Source organism: Canis aureus, chromosome 3 (genome assembly GCF_053574225.1).
Source record: "Canis aureus isolate CA01 chromosome 3, VMU_Caureus_v.1.0, whole genome shotgun sequence".
In the NCBI taxonomy this organism is placed as follows: Eukaryota; Metazoa; Chordata; class Mammalia; order Carnivora; family Canidae; genus Canis; species Canis aureus.
The window spans coordinates 51,807,242-51,823,785 of record NC_135613.1 but is presented as its reverse complement, the minus strand read 5'-3'; the positions used below and the strand labels follow the sequence as shown (position 1 = coordinate 51,823,785).

Here is a 16,544-nt window from a genome sequence, read left to right as displayed (position 1 = left end):
CAGTTTTACCATTCACTATTAAGGCTCTTTTGATTAATGCTTGGTCCCAGTTATAAATTTAAATCATTTAATTCCTGTGAACATTTTAGATTGCCTATTTGAATATGATATATTTGACTTCCTTCACTACTTTGTGCAACTTAAACCATCCCTCAGACATCTAATAAGCAAAGATAAATACAATGAGCTTTGAGTTCTCTTAGATATTCCAACCAAGCATATACACTTAGAAAGGTTGAAAGTTAAAATCACGAGTCTTAAGTTAAATATGTAATTCACATTTTAATTTGAGGTTACCAGACTGCCACTCTATTATTTCTTTTTTTAAAAGATTTTATTTATTTATTTATTTATTTATTTATTTATTTATTTATTTATTCATGAGAGACACAGAGAGAGAGAGGCAGGGACACAGGCAGAGGGAGAAACAGGCTCCCTGAGGGGAGCCCAATGCGGGACTCACTCCCAGGACCCCGGGATCACGACCTGAGCTGAAGGCAGATGCTCAACCACTGAGCTACCCAGGTGCCCCAGGGCCAAACTTTCTTAAACATCACAAGTTCTTAACACCAAATATTAAAACCAGTGCATTCTTTTACTTGCACATTTGAGTGCTGGGTTCTAACTCTTGGGGGGAGCTTGTAAGGTGCATACCACTAAGGAAGATTTTTACCCTTTGTTGTAACTAATGAGAAATTGGACAAGACATTTCTGATAGGTGGGAGGTCCAGTGTTGTGTGCATTCAGGACAGCTGTTTCTGCCAAGTAAGAACACTGTTATATTAACCCACGGATAATGTAGGGTTACTTTCTCAGCATATTTGGGGGTTGCAAAAAATTTCAGCCAGGATGCTGACTGGATTCTTGGCGGCACCTTTGACGTGGTGCCTTCAACCGTATCGATAATTATTTCACATCAATGACTCTGTAACTCAAAAGAAGTTTTCAGGGAGTGCCAAGACCTCTTGATTCATGTCTCGTGAGTCTCTTAATTCTTTTGTCTACTTTTGGACACCTGCAAGTTGAACTCAGGTTGATTACCTCCTCAGATTTTCTATTGCTTTGGATCTTACATCATGTTGGTGTATTTTCTGTCTACTGCACACCTTTGAACTTGACAGGAGCCTGCAAACTTTCATCATCCCAGACCACCCAATGCTTTTGGATATTAAAATGATAATCAATTGCCTTCTGAATACCTCACATAGCTACAAGGCCATTCTGCTAGCAGTTCCTAACATGAAACTACAAATTTTTAAAAAATGAAGAAAAATGAGTGGAGACCTCACTTGTAGATCTCTGCTGTGATCAGTTCTGTGTTTTTTCTATTTAACATTCTTAGGAATGAGGCCACTCAGGTATTTCTATTTTACAAATGAGGACATTTGAATGTAAAGAGGCTAGCTAATTTATCCCCAAAATAGGTAGACAGTAGCAGAATTAGGGCCCAAACCCAGTTTTAATGGCAAACATCCTGTGTATTATTCTACTGTGCCTCCTTGCCTCTTGTTAAAAGTTCACCAAAGGCAGACTAAAAGAATACATGTTGAAAGAAAATTGGTCAGGATTTTTGAGCTTCATGAAAAAAAAAAAAAAAAAAGAAAGAAAAACTGCTTTTAAAAAGGGTGTGTGTTATTTTTGTTAAGTGTTTCTGACCAACTGTGATTCTTCAGGAGCACAAAACGATGCTAAATCCTCTGGTACAAGGCATTGATTATCTATGTAAAGTGGACTCATTAAGGGTTGGTAATGTCCATAGTCAGGAGCACTGGCATTTCTCTCTGCGGTATGTCAAATCTTGTAGGGGGAGACACTCAGGTGGTTCAGTGGTTAAGCATCTGCCTTTGGCTCAGATCGGGGTCCTTCTCCCTCTGCCTGTGCCTCTGCCTCTCCTGTGTCTCTCATGAATAAATAAATAAAATCTTTTAAAAAATATTGTAGAAATTTCTCAAAACAGAGTCACAGAGGCTATGCTCCAAATCCATCCCATGCTATGGGTTGTTGCTGGCTACCGCTACCCACAATGGGACGCAAGAAAATCTGTAAAGCAAAAGCATCATGTCATAGATATGATTTTCAAGCCCTCCTCGCCCCTTCTTCTTAAAAGCAGTAAAACTGTTCCTTTACTCTATAGCTCTTATGTAGGAAGCCAATATTTAAAGAAATAAGAGTAGGGCAGCTCTAAATGCAAGTTAGAGATCTTTCCTCTTCTGCTTCATGCTCCCATGGGGATCTTAAGCACTTTTGCAATGTTCGTGGTTCATGAAGGACAGTTTATATATTTTTAAAAAGATTTTATTTATTTTGAGAGAGAGAGAGAGCACAAGCAGGGGAAGAGGCAGAGGGAGAAGGTGAGGGAACAGGACTCCCCACTGAGCAGGGAGCCTGATGGGCGGTTCAGTCCCATGACCCTGAAAGGGACTCGATATCAGGACCCTGAGATCATGACCTGAGCCGAAGGCAGACACTTAACCGACTGAGCCACCCAGGCATCCCTGAAGGACAGTTTTAATATCACTCTCATGGAAAGAGCATAGCATTTCTCCAGAAAAATCTATAGAGGACACTTCTTAGATTTCTCTCTTTGCCCCAAGGTGGGGAGCCAGAACACAGTGTCTATAGGGGCAGATGTCATTCTGACTCCATCTCTACCATCTGATATTAAAACAATGGTATTATTGTTCTAGCTGCACAGAAGCCTCATGTGATGCTTGCCAGATGGAGCACATCTCGAGCATTTTGTCTAAAGCAAATATGTATTTGTCAGAGAATAATTAGTAAGTATGACTGCTACAGTTGGTCTCTGTGGGAGAGATTTCCCGTCCTCTGTTTTATCTCATGGCTAATGTGGTCTTAGCTCACGCGACGGGAGTTTATCAGAATAAAGCAATTCCGGGAAAGGGGGTGAGTCTAGTTACTCCCTAATTCTGCTTTTCTCACCAGATCTCAATTGGCTCTTGGGCATCAGGAAGAAAAATAATGGAACAGGGAGGAAAGTGTGTCCAGGCCAACCTCGTCGGTTAACGTTGGCTTTCTGGAGACGCAGACTCTGTAATGCTTGAATGCTCAATCCACATGTAATTTATATTATAGTTATTGATTGCTCCTGCTACCTCAGAATTATGGAAACAGACTTGGAAGTCACCAGGAAAAAAGGTAGAGACTATTATTATAGTGCTTACACATCCAATAGTTTGTGGTTTTCCTTTCACATAAACTTGGGACTTGAAACCCAAGGCCAAGCGGGAATCGTAGCCATAAAAAACATGGGCATCTATTTTACTCCCTCAAACCATCTTGAAGAGCTCTGACTATATCATCCACCCCAAACCCCACCCCCCACCCCCAAATTCAACCCCAAATCCCCTTAAAGATTAACAAGCTGACAAACCTTGCTAATGTCAAGGAGAGGAGAACAGCTCCCTGCTAGCTGCCGGAAATGGACTCCAGACTTCCTCTTTCCTCAGCAGAGGACAGTATGTAACTGTTCAAAAATGTGAAGGTTGCTTAAAGCGTGATGACTATTACAGGACAGAGACACAGGCTTCTCCGGGAGCCAGGTAGCAGCATTCAGCCAATGAATCAGCCCCCAGTCGGGCCTGATGTTCAACAACGAGGTGATTTATAATGGGATACTGGGCAGCCGGCGGATACACCTCAGAGGTTGGATAATCCAGACCAGCTGGGCAGACACTGCGACACTTCTCTCCCCCTCCACATCATCTGCTCCCTGCAGAACGTGGGGAGAGCTTGGAGACAGTGAGCACACAAACATGCCAGTTTATCAAGAACTGGTGCCACCGTATGTCTTTCTGAAACCAGTGTCAGCCCAGAGGAACTATTCCAGCAGGAATTAGACTCAGTGGAACTCTGGAAGTTGTAAGAAAGTCATGGTACATAGAAAGATGATTTCTTCACCTCTTCCTGGGTTTTCCCCCTTCTCTGGTGCGTGTGTTGAGGGATACTCTGGCTGAGTGTACAAAAGAGCATCATTTACATCAACATTTATTTCAAAATTTCTACAGTGTATAATATACTTTGGGCCATAGTAAGTGGATTATTTTAGGTTCTGCAGATATATAATAATATGTTATATTTACTTACCATAAATACACATGGTATTTACTAGCGTAACATTATGCTAGGTATATTTTATTTCTCCAATATTACTATTGGAGAATTATTTTATAATAATCTTATTATATTTTTTCTCCAATAAATTATTATTATTATTTCTCTGATACAGGACACTTATTTCACCAATAAACAGGACACTTAAATACTACACAACTGTTATTCTAAAAATAGATAATGTCCAAAGATGTAATGGTAATATGAGGGGCGATTTTCACAAAGCGGTGAAACACACATATTGTGTTTCCAGAAACATTTGTAGATCTCTTTCTATAGGAAACAAATATGAAATTTTACTGTGATCTTATTTTCTTCACTTTAATTGAAACTAAGCCCATGAAACTGAATGAATGTGGGTCAACTGTCAGTAGTCATCATCTCCACCTTGTTTCTTTGTTTTCTGTTCAGGACTACCCTCCTCTTTCTCCTTAACTCTCTTGTTTATAACCAAGCTCTAGGGCAGAAAACTTGTTTTCCTAAACTATACCATGATTTCCTATTCACAATCCTATTCTGTCCTTTGGGAAAGAATGCTCTAAACAGATCAGTCTTTATTTTCATGATAAGTTACGAGGACCAAGTTAAAATGTAGTTTTAACTTTTACTATTAAAATTATATTGCAAAGCCCACGAGCTCATTATGGGGAGCTCATTGGATGAAGAGACCTACCTAGTAAATTCTTTTCAGACCAAACGAGGATCAGGAAGGGCTGAGACTTCTCTTCTGAGATACTAAATGCTTGAAGTCATTGGAGAAATCCATAAAGAGTTTTGAGAGGAAAATTTACTAACCCCCAGATTCCTAGACAAAATGCTATTCATGTGTGAAGATAATGGGAAAAGCTCCCAGATATGCAAATACTCAGAGCATGCAACCCACATACCTATCCAGAAAAATGTTACCCAAAGCTGAACTCAAATGTAATAAGAAACTGTAGCAATTTCTAAAAACTCAAACTCAGTAATGAAGAAGTAGAATAAAAGGCTAGAAGTGAAACCTGAAATTGTTTACATATATAATTAAGACTTAATAAATTTAAAATATAGTTGCAAAGCACTATGGAATTGCCATAAGTGATTTTGAAAGATTAGAAGGCTTTAAAATGAGAAAAAAACATAATAAGCAGCTTCCAAAATCTCATATTACACATAAAATAGGGAATGGAAAAAAGGAAGGAATTTTATAACTTTCTGAACTGAAGAGAACTAGTAGATACTATTTCCAGTTTAAGGTTGATAATTAAAGAGTTAATGGATGCAATTTTTTTTTAATAAAATGAAATTGTAATTGAATTAAAAGTAGGATTTAGATCTTAAAATTCCCTAGAGAAAATAAAGAAACATATAGAGCTCATATAACAAAAGACAGGAAAAGAAAACCAATGTACAAGCCTATAGAGGAAAGAATAAAGCAAGATGGCAAGGAGACAATATATGTAAATTGGAACCTGGCTAAACATTAAAAAACAAAGACCTTGGAACTTGTAGCATAAAAAGAGAGGTTAACTATTCTGTGAATCAGTACACAATGAAAACAAAGGCACCTAGAAAAGTTACATTTGAAGGATATGTAAACATACCAGATAAATGCAAGCAGAAAGAAGCCAAGTATCACAATATTAATATTAGGAAGCATAGAATTCACAACAACATTAATAGTTAAAATATATGAAGATAATTCCACCATGTATTTTATAGTGGAATATTATATGAAGAGTAATATATATATATTATATTTTACCTTTCATATTATGATTTTATCTATGGACTTTATCTATTTTTAGAATAACTATTGTGTAGTATTTAAGTGTCCTGTTTATTGGGGTAATAATATTACATACTGAGCATATTACTATGTCAGTAAATGTCATGTGTATCTATGGTGAGTAAATATATTATTATATATCTACAAAATCCAAAATAATCCACTTACTATGGCCCAAAGTATATTATACACTTTAGAACTTTTGACATATCAATCTATCTATCTATCTATCTAGATATAGATATATTACACACACACACACACACACACACACACACACACACACAGTCAGGACTCTCTACTGGGCTCAGTTCCCAATGCAAATGACCAAATGAGTATACTAGAGAAAATTCTATGTGATGACCAGAACTCACAGGGAATAGAGAGATGTTACCCACTTACATTGAGAGTAGCATGGCAGGTCATGCTAGAAGCAAAGGCAGACAGAGGGGTTGCAAGGAGGGGAATCTCCACCAGGTGAGACCAAACAGGTAAGAAGTTACTGGCTTCCTACTGAAACTGTGTTCATGGTCTATAAAAGAACTACACCCAGGGACAAATGATAAGTAACCAATGATATATATATATATATAATATATAATATATATATAATATATAATAACTCACTGCTCATTACAGGGAATTATTTATTAAGGTAAGAAGACAATGGAACATTTTTAAAGCACTGAATGAAAACCTCAGAATTCTATATGCAGTGAAAGTAGCCTTCCAAATGAGGGTGTAATAAAGATGTTTCAGATAAAATAACCAACGAAGGGAATTTGTTACAAGAAGACCCGAATGACAAGATCTACTAAATTATGCTCTTTGGGCTGAAGGGAAATGATACCAGATGCTAAATTACATCTACAGGAAGGTAAAAAGAGCACCAGAAATACTAAATATGTGGGAAAATAAAAGACAACTGACTATAATTACGTAGAAGTAAAATATACGCTGGTAGCACAAAGGAGAGGAAAAATGTAATTACACTATGGTAAGGTTCTTATACTGTATGTGAAGTGGTATATTAATTTTAAGTCCGTTGTGATAAATTAAAAAAAGAACTTTAGAGCCCTTGGGGCAACTAAAAATAATGCTAACCAACAGGAAAACAAAGGTATAGCTGAATAATAAAGATAAAATATTAAAAATATGCAATTGATCCCAAATAAGACAGGATAAAAGAAAGAAGAAAAAAAGATGGAACGAACAGACAAAAAATTCATAACATTCAAATTATACTCAATCATATCATTACCTACATTAAATGTAAATGTCTAAGCAGTTCAGTTAATAGGTAGAAATTAGTACTCTCTTTAAATTGCAAAATTCAATTTTGATGCATAAGAGATGCATTTTTGTTTTAAGGCACAGATAGGTTAAATTGAAGGATGGTGAAAAATAATATGCAAATTGTATTCTAAATATGACATATCAAAGTTTGCCAAATGCAACTAAAGCAATGTTTCAAGTGAAATTTATAGATTTAAATGCTTATATTAGAAGAGAGGTGTGGTCTAAAACCACAAATCAAGTTCCATCTTAAGAAATTACGAAAAGTAAGGACGCTTGGTTGGCTCAGTGGTTGAGCCTCTGCCTTCAGCTCAGGGCCTGATCCTGGGCTCCTCCCTCTGCCTGTGTCTTTGCCTCTATCTCTGTGTCTCTCATGAATAAATAAATAAAATCTTTTTTAAAAAAAGAAATTATGTAAAGGAGAATAAATTACAACTTAAATAGGAATGATAGCATAATAAAGAAAAAAATCAACCAAATAGGAAAAATAATAGACAATAATAGAATTCATGCTTGGATCTTTAAAAAGACTAAATAAAATTGATACAATGCCTAGGAACGCTAATCAAGAAAAAAAAAGACACAAATTAAAACCAGAAATGACGGAGGTGATATCATCACAGATCCTATAGACTTTTTAAAAAGATTATGGGGGACTTTACTCACAACTGTATGTTAATAAAATAATTACTCAAATGAAATTAGCACATGCTTTTAAAAACACAATTTACCAAAACTGACTCAGGAAGAAATAGAAAATCCGAATAGTTTCTACTCTTTTAAAGATATTTCATTCATAATGAAATACCATCCCGCCCCCCCAGCCCTACCCAAGGAGCTTCAATTGTGTCAAACATTTAAGGAAAAACTACTACCAATTTTACATGAACTCTGAAAATGATAGGAGGAGGGAATGCTTCCCAATTTATTTTATGAGTCTGGCATAACCGGGTGATGGTTGGGATGGGAAGCAACTGTATCTTCTTGGCTTCTTAGTTGTAAATTAATTGACCGTGTGTGCCTGGATTTCTTTCTGCATTCTCTGCTCTGTTACATTCATCTATATGTCTGTTTCCATGCCAACAGCTTTGAATATTTAAAATTTTCTCTTTATTTTTTTCCTGTGGTTCCTTCCCTTTTCTTACTAGTAATATTATTTCTCACTTCCCCCCTCCTTTTTGCTTTTGATTAGAATAAGCAAAAGTTTATCAATTTCATTTTTCTTAAAAAGCCAGCCCTTCAATGATTGATTCTATGATTTACTTCTTTCTAATTGCTTTTCTGATTTTAGATGCGTTAGTTTGTTTTTTTTCTCCTGCATTTTGTAGTTTCATGGTCCATTTTCCATCTCATGGAATTCATAATTTCAGTTAGTTTTTCTTATTCTTTTTTGAAGTAAAAGCACTTAATCTATAATTTGCATCTGACTACAGTTTGGACTGCATTCTGAGGTTTTTACGCATAATGTTCTCAGTTTTGTTTTCATCCAAATATTCTGCAATTAAAATTTGTATTATCCTCTTTGCAACTATTTATAGGACAATGTTAGGGTCTTTTTTCCCCATTTCTAAGTATTTAGGATTTTGTTTCTATAGTTGTTATAAATTTTATCAATTTCTAGTTTTATTGCATTGTGACCACATAAGATAGCCACACATTCTTTTCCTTCTGGAAATCACTGAAGATTTTTTGTACTGTAGATTATGATCAATTCTCTAAATTCTCCCTGGGGCTTTGTAAAGAATATGTATTCTCTTTTGGTTAAAAAGTTTGACATATCTAGTAAATCAACCTTACTTCTTTTATTATCCAATTACGCATGTTATGTCTACTTGACCGAATGTGGTGTGTTAAAATCATCAACATTCGTATTTCTGTTAATGTTGTCTACACTTAGAAGATTTTTCCTTCATATATTGTAAGGTCATTTCATTTGATAGATCAAGTTTCGTGCAATTATATCTTTATTGAGGTAGATAATTATTATCAAACTGAAATGAGTTATTTCCCCTCTAATACATTTTACCCTTCATTTTATCTTGTTGAATGGTAATGTTGTTTCCTTGTTTTCTTTTTTGCTTAAACTTGCCCTAATACATTCTTATCCATCACACACACACACACACACACACACACACACATATATCCTGTGATACTTTGTTTTGGATGTGTTTCTTACACCGCTGGGCTTTTTAAATTAATTTTTTTCCTTTTTTTAAAGATTTATTTATTTAAGAGAAAGAGAGAGTGTGTGAGTGAGGGGAGGGGAGGGGCACAGGGAGAGAGAAAACCTCAAGAAGCCTCCCCGCTGAGTGCAGAGCCCGACTTAGGGTTTGATCCCATGATCCTGAGATCATGACCTAAGCCTAAACCAAGAGTTGGACTCTGAATTGATTGAGCCACCCAAGTGGCCTTTAAATTAATTTAAGTATGCTTTAAAAAAAAATTGGTTTTGAAAGAATTTCAGATTACCAGAAGATTTCCCAAAGGTTACAGAAAGCTCCTAGATATTCTCCTCCAGTCGACTTCTGCTATTCTTAACATCCTATACAGCCATGGCATAATCCTGTTAACTAAATTAACAGTTCACTGGGACTTTACTAGTTTTTCCACTGATGTTCTTTTCCTGTTTCTGGTTTCAATTCAGAATATCACATTGCATTCAGTTATAATGTCTCCTTGGTCTCCTCCCACCTAACAGTCTCTTAATCTTCTCATGTTTTTCATGTCAACATCAGAAAAGTACTGTCCAGGTATTTTTAGTAGAATGTCCTCAATTTAGATTTGTCTCCTGTCTTCTCCTGATTAGACTAGAGTTACAGATTTGGGGAGAAAATCTGTTACAGAGGAAGTGGCTCCTCATCACATACTATCAGGAAGCATAAGGTACCATGATTTAGAACTGGTGATATTACTTCACTCACTTATGACGGTGTCTGCTGGGTTTCTCCACTCCAAAATTATTGCTTTCCCTTTCTATGCCAGTCATTAGAACCCATCACTAAATCTGGCTCAAATTCAAGGGGGTAAGGTGGGGATGAATTCTTCCTGGAGGGAGGAATACCAAAATTAGAGGACACATGTTAAAACCACCACAGTTAATTAAATACAATGGGCAGAACTTTGAGGCTGTGCAAATATCCTATTTAAAATACCTTTTGTGTTTGAGGCCCCTGGATGGTGCAATGACCGACTCTTGATTTTGGCTCAGGTTGTGGTCTCGGGATCTCAGGATCATGAGATTAAGCTCAGCAGAGAGCCTGCTTTAGATTCTCTCTCTCTCTGTACTCCCCACTCCCTCCCCCTGCTCTCTCTCTCTCTCTCAAGTAAATAAGTAAATCATAAGAAAAATACACCTTCTATGTTTCATCCACTGGCTTTAGCATCCATCAGTGGTCTTGCCTGCAATAATTATTACCATGGTGCTCCAATAGTGGTGTTTTCATTCCCTCATTCCTTCTACATTTATTCATTGAAATTTTTTTGTAAGGAATATTTGTTCTTTCTCCAATTACTGATTGATTGATTGACTGACTAATGATTCTTTTTTAATTTTAATTCCAGTGTAGTTCACCTACATGTTATATTAGTTTCAGGTGACAATCTAGTGATTTGACACTTCCATATACTATTCAGTGCTCATCAAGATAAGTGTACTCTTGCGGCATCTGGGCAGCTCAGTGGTTGAGTGTCAGATTGTGGCTCAGATTGTGATCCTGGAGTCCTGGGATCGAGTCCCACGTTGGGCTCCCTGCATGGAGCCTGCTTTTCCCTCTTCCTGTGTCTCGCCTCTCTCTGTCGCTCATGAATAAATAAATTAAAAGATTTTATATATTTATTCATTAGAGACACACAGAGAGACATAGGCTGAGGGAGAAGCAGGTTCCCTTCAGGAAGCCTGATGTGAGACTCGATCCCGGGACTCCAGGATCACGCCCTGGGCCAAAGGCAGGTGCCAAACCACTGAGCCACCCAGGGATCCCCAATACATAAAATCTTTAAGAAAAAAGATAAGTATACTCTTAATCCTCTTCACCTATTTATTCAATCAAGTGTTTATATCAGTGTGGACTTGTGGATATTTATTGTATTCTTAGATTATGATCCAAAGCTAAATACTATTATCATATATTAGGTTGCTCACCTTTTTGCAGCTTGACCACTGGGGTCTCTTTGGGTAACTCTTCTATCTTTTAGATATGCCCGTATCTTTTTTTAAGCTTTTCATTGGGGTTTTTTTCTGGCACTACAAGACCCTCATCTTGTGTTTTCCCTGCTCAGCCTTAGAATCAGCCACTACTGTAGAGAGCCTTGGTCCCTTTCATTGGAGAATAGTACTTAGATACTGCTGTATGCTGAATATTTGGGTCCCCTGCAAATTCATATGTTAAATGCAAATGCCCAGTGTGGTGACATTTGGGTGTGAAATCTTTGGGAAATGATGAGGTCATGAGGGAAGAACCCTTATGCAAGACACCCTGGGGAGTCCGCCCCCTGTCCCTCCTGCCATGTGAGGACACAACAAAAGGATGGCCAGCCGGGAACCAGGGTGGGTTCTCACTGGACCCTGAATCTGCTGGCACCTCAATCTTGGGCTTACCAGCCTCCAGATCATGAGAAATAGGGGTGTCTGGGTGACTCAGTCAGTTAAGTATCTGCCTTTGATTCTGGTCATGATCCTGGGTCCTGGGATCAAGCCCCATATCAGGCTTCCTGCTCAGCAATGAGTATGTTTCTGCCTCTACCCTTCTACCAGCTTTTGTGCTTGCTCGCTCTCTCAAATAAATAAATAAAACCTTTAAAAAAAGAACTATGAAAAGTAAATTTCTGTTGCTTATAAACTACTCAGTCTATAGCATTCTGCTCTAACAACCTGAACAGACCAAGACAGAAGTCAAGATCTGAGTGCTAAGTGGACTTGTTGCCACTGGGATGTCACTTCTAGGAAGCGCTCAGCATAGAGAACAAGATAATACACACGTATATTCTAACCCATATATACCAACCTGTTTATACTTCTGAACTTACTTGTTTTCATATTAAATAACACAATCATGATAATAATAATCATGAGGTTGTCCTAGCAGCTCGGGCTCTTACCCAGCACCAGAGGCTTCATCCTCGCTTCTTCTCTTTGTTTATTGATGTTTTCTCTGACTGAGAGAAACCTGACTCCCCGCATCAATACTTGCTTATTTGTTTGTTCAACTGTCACATACACATGGTTTCAGACTTGCAAAACCCTTACCCACTCGAGAAACAAATTCCACAATGTGTATGAACACTTTGTGTTGTCTTCAGCCTTATGGTAACCAATCCAAACCCTGTTTTCTAATGTACCGAGACCTTCTCCCCCTCTTTTCTTCTGTGTTTGTGTTTTCGTGGAGTGGTTAAGCCATTTATGTATCTCTACAGTTTTTCTCACTCTTTTCTGGAATTTTAGAAATAGAGAAGGATCTAACACCAGTCTGCTTTTTGCTTCTTTGGGTTTAGATTCTACCCCTTACCTCACCCCACTTGGATATATTTGTAGTAATTTCCTTGAAACTCTAAATTCTCATCAAGGTAAGTCTGGATCTTAGCCCTGTTTCTTAAAATGTACATGATGCCTAATAAACCAATTAGTTCTGCTGACTCAGGGCTTTCTTTGGCTGGGGAAAAATTTTACTTTTTCATCCGAGGCAAAAATGAAAATGTTCTAAGTTTAAAAGGCCTGTGTGCTTAGACTGGCTCGGGGACAAGGCAGGTGGTTTCCGTTTAGGAGACGTATAGAAAGTCTGAGAAAAAAGCATACTTTGTCTTTAGCCCCAGCAGGTTTCCTTTCTTTTTTCTTTTTAAGATTGTATTGTGCTAAGATACACTTCACATGATATTTACCGTTTTAATAGATTGTCAAGTGTACAATCTCGTACTGTTCTCTCCCGGCTCAGTGTGGTATAGCTGATCTCTAGAACTTATTCATCTTGTATAAATGAAATTTTATACGTGTGGACTAGCAGCTCCTCATTTTTCTTTCTCTCCATTCTCTGGTAACCACCATTCTATTTTTGCTTCCATTTTTAAAATATTTGATCTACCTTAGACATCTTATATTAGTGGAATCGTGCAGTATTTGTCCTTTTGTGTCTGGCTTATTTCACTTAGCATAATGTCCTCCAGGTTTATCTGTGTTGTTGCATATGGCAGGATTCCCTTTCTTTTTGAAGTGTGTGTGTGTGTGTGTGTGTGTGTGTGTGTGTGTGGTTTTTTAATCCATGCATTTGTCAAGGGATATTTTCATTGTTTCTACATTTGGGTTATTGCAAATAGTGCTGTAGTGAATATGGGACAATGAGTATCTGAGATCCTGATTTAAATTCTTCCAGATAGGGGGATTGTTGGATCACATGGTGGCTCTATTTGTCATTTTTTGAGGATTTGCCATATTATTTTCTGTTAGTGGCTGCACCAATTTGTATTCCTGCCAACAGTGCAAAAGGGCTTCCATTTCTCTGCAACCTTGTTAGTCATCAGGAAAATGCAAACCAAATCATAATGTGCTGTGGCCCCAGCAGGTTTTCAAGTGGTTCCTTAGGTGCAGAAGTTCCTTCTGAAAACCCCAATGACTGTGAGGGAGCTAACTCCTCCACTGTTGACATCTTCTAGGCTGCATTCATGCAAACTGGAATTGAGAACCACTACTGAAAGTTGGGCAGCTGTGAATGAGTCAATGAGAGACAGTGAGGACTTGGTGCAGCGCCGGGTGGTCATTTGGTGGCATTACAATAGCTACTTCGACATCAGTACAAATCTCTGGTTGGAACTCGGTAGAAAGGCATGCATTTCCACTGGCAGGCAGACACTGTGGAGACAGGGCAATCAGAAGGATTGGCCAGGATTGGCCACCAATCCAAGGGTGAGGTTGTGTGTGGACAACTGGGACTGGGGCACCGCCAAGCCCCATGAGCATCAGAGTCTCCCTTACACACTCCTGCAGGCCGTGTTCGCACATCAGCTCCCAATGCGTTGATCTGGTCCCAAGGACTCAAGTGCCATCTGGAAAGCTGGCAAAAGATTATGGCAGAGGCTGTTAGTTACCTGTCACGAGATTATTCTGAAGCAGAAGTGAGTGAGCAGGTGAGAGTTTTCCTCATGCAAATAATGTGATTTGCTCACACCCTCAGGGCACATTGGTCACTCTCAACTCCCCCGGTTAGGGGCTCAGAATATGAGTCTCAGGATGCTGGAAACACATCATGTGATTTTGTGACATTGGAACCTCCCCAACAGGAGACTGCTTTGTTACCAGCAAGTCTGGCTTTGGGTCCTGGATCTTCCATGCACTCTGGGAAGATCCTTCAGTTTCTTCAAACATGGAATAGGGAAGTAATCCTGGTGCTACCCCCACACACAGGGATGTTTGGAGGCTCACCTCGAAGATAGAGCTTGGACATGAATGGGAAACTGGCATTGCCAGTTCAACTGTCCATAAACATGTGATAAGAAGATGAAGGCATTAATGAAACAGCCTCTGGACTCTGACCATCAGTTGCCTTTCAGCAGGTGTGAACTCGGAAGGTCGATTAATCACAGTGCCTCAGTTTCCCGGGGAAGGAATGCTACCAGCTCCTGCCCTAGAGTTGTGCTGTCAATATAATATACATAGGTCATATTTCTCTGTGCCTGGCACAGAGCAAATGTAATTAAACAGGCCCTATTGACTTGGAGCTGTTATCCAGCCCCATAGGGTTCCTGCTCTATTAGACATCTTGAATGTTCAGAAAAGTCTTATTCCTGCATCTTTCCAGATTAATTGGAAGAAAGCCACAGAACTGGCCCCTGTGAAATGTATACCTCCACGGACTTCACTTTATTTTCTGTTTCATACAAGCATCCTATGGCTTCTTTGTAATAATGCATTGTGGAGCATTTTGGATATTCTGATCCAAAGCCATCCTTTTATAGTGAAGGAAACTGAGTCAGAAAGTTTAGACAACTTGACATAGGAGTAAATTGGTGCTGGAGCTGGTCCTTCTCACCCTGCAGCCAGGGTTCTTTCCATGAAAGCTTGACCTGTTCCAGTAAATTTCACAAGATGATAATGCCCCCTACTCTAGAAACTGCCCTGAATCCCCTTTCTCACAATTTGTGGAAAATCCCTAGGGTTTCTGAGAATTCCCCCAAAAGCTTCTATTCTTATTTCCTCATGAGCTGGCTTCATCTGTGAATGAGCTTCCCATCTTGCACTATGCTGACATTTTTGGTTTAATTTCATTTTCAAATTCAGTTTTCTTTAGGCCCCTAGTCAGTCTCCAAATTCAAAAAGGAGGTCCCGTTCCTGGGTTTTTTCTTGCTCTGTTTTTTCACTCATGCCCCTCTGTCCTACCTCCTACTCCCATGTCCCTTCTGCTCTTCCATTCTCCACATCACCCCCAGGGTATGCTGTTAGGTGGCATCCTTTTAAAGAAAGTTTAGTTTAACAGGCATTAATTAAGAAAAACAAAAACAAATTCTTCCCATTTTCTCAGGTAGAACAATTCAACTCTCAGACTCAGCTCTGGGCCACTTCCTTTTGCCACTGAAGCTTAGAATTTACCACTTGTAAACACTTGGATTAAGCTTGGAAATCAGAAAATTCTCCTATGTTGTGCAAAATGGCTGCTGTGGCCCCTCAACCACAAATATCTCCTTTGCAATTTTAATTGGAGAATTTCTTAATAGTTCTGGCATGAAAGCACTAGGAAGGACTCAGACTGTCCTGACTTGGGTCATATGTTCACTGCTAGACTAAAACTCATGGTTACGGTACGTTTCACTCTACACAGAACTGCATAGCCATCTCACTTCATGATGAGAGGCCATCCATCCTAGCCACGTGAAGGGGTTCTATGCCAGGGGGAGGACTTCTGGTATTAGAAGAAGCAAGGAAACTATGCTGACTGGACAAGAACAGTATCTGTCTCAAGCATCAGCATTAAGGTTAGGAGTCCCTTGATCTGAGCCATTGTCCACATTGCTGGGGAAGGGGTAGCAAATTTTGCCACCCTAAAATAATGCCTCTGTGGCATATTGATGATTTTAAGCTAGTTACTTTTCAGAAACTGCAGACACAAGAGAAGCTGTGAAAACCAAGAAGGTGTCTTTCTGTGGGAGACATTTACATTTATAAGAGAAATCTCCATTTGTAAGGGTGTGTCCCTCACTCTACCAGAAGGGGGGATGACTCAGTCTCTAGAAGTTTTTATCAATGCAGAAAGCAAAGACTTCATCTTGCGCAAATCCTTATCCTTGTTTAGTCTGCTTTTCCTGGTGACCTCCCAGGCCTGACTTCCTACCCCCAACATCTTTTGGCTTTAGCTGAAGATGGTAT

General features: G+C 38.7%; 1 long non-coding RNA gene across 7 annotated transcripts in view; it reads left to right on the top strand.

The window, feature by feature from the left end:
• Positions 1 to 16,544, top strand: part of LOC144310891 (uncharacterized) — an 89,264-nt gene that overhangs the window by 61,571 nt on the left and 11,149 nt on the right. For all 7 annotated transcript variants that reach the window (XR_013376521.1, XR_013376522.1, XR_013376518.1 and 4 more), the window contains 2 exons: positions 2,688 to 2,777; positions 2,944 to 3,156. This is a non-coding gene — a long non-coding RNA (uncharacterized LOC144310891). The remainder of the gene's footprint in view (positions 1 to 2,687; positions 2,778 to 2,943; positions 3,157 to 16,544) is intronic.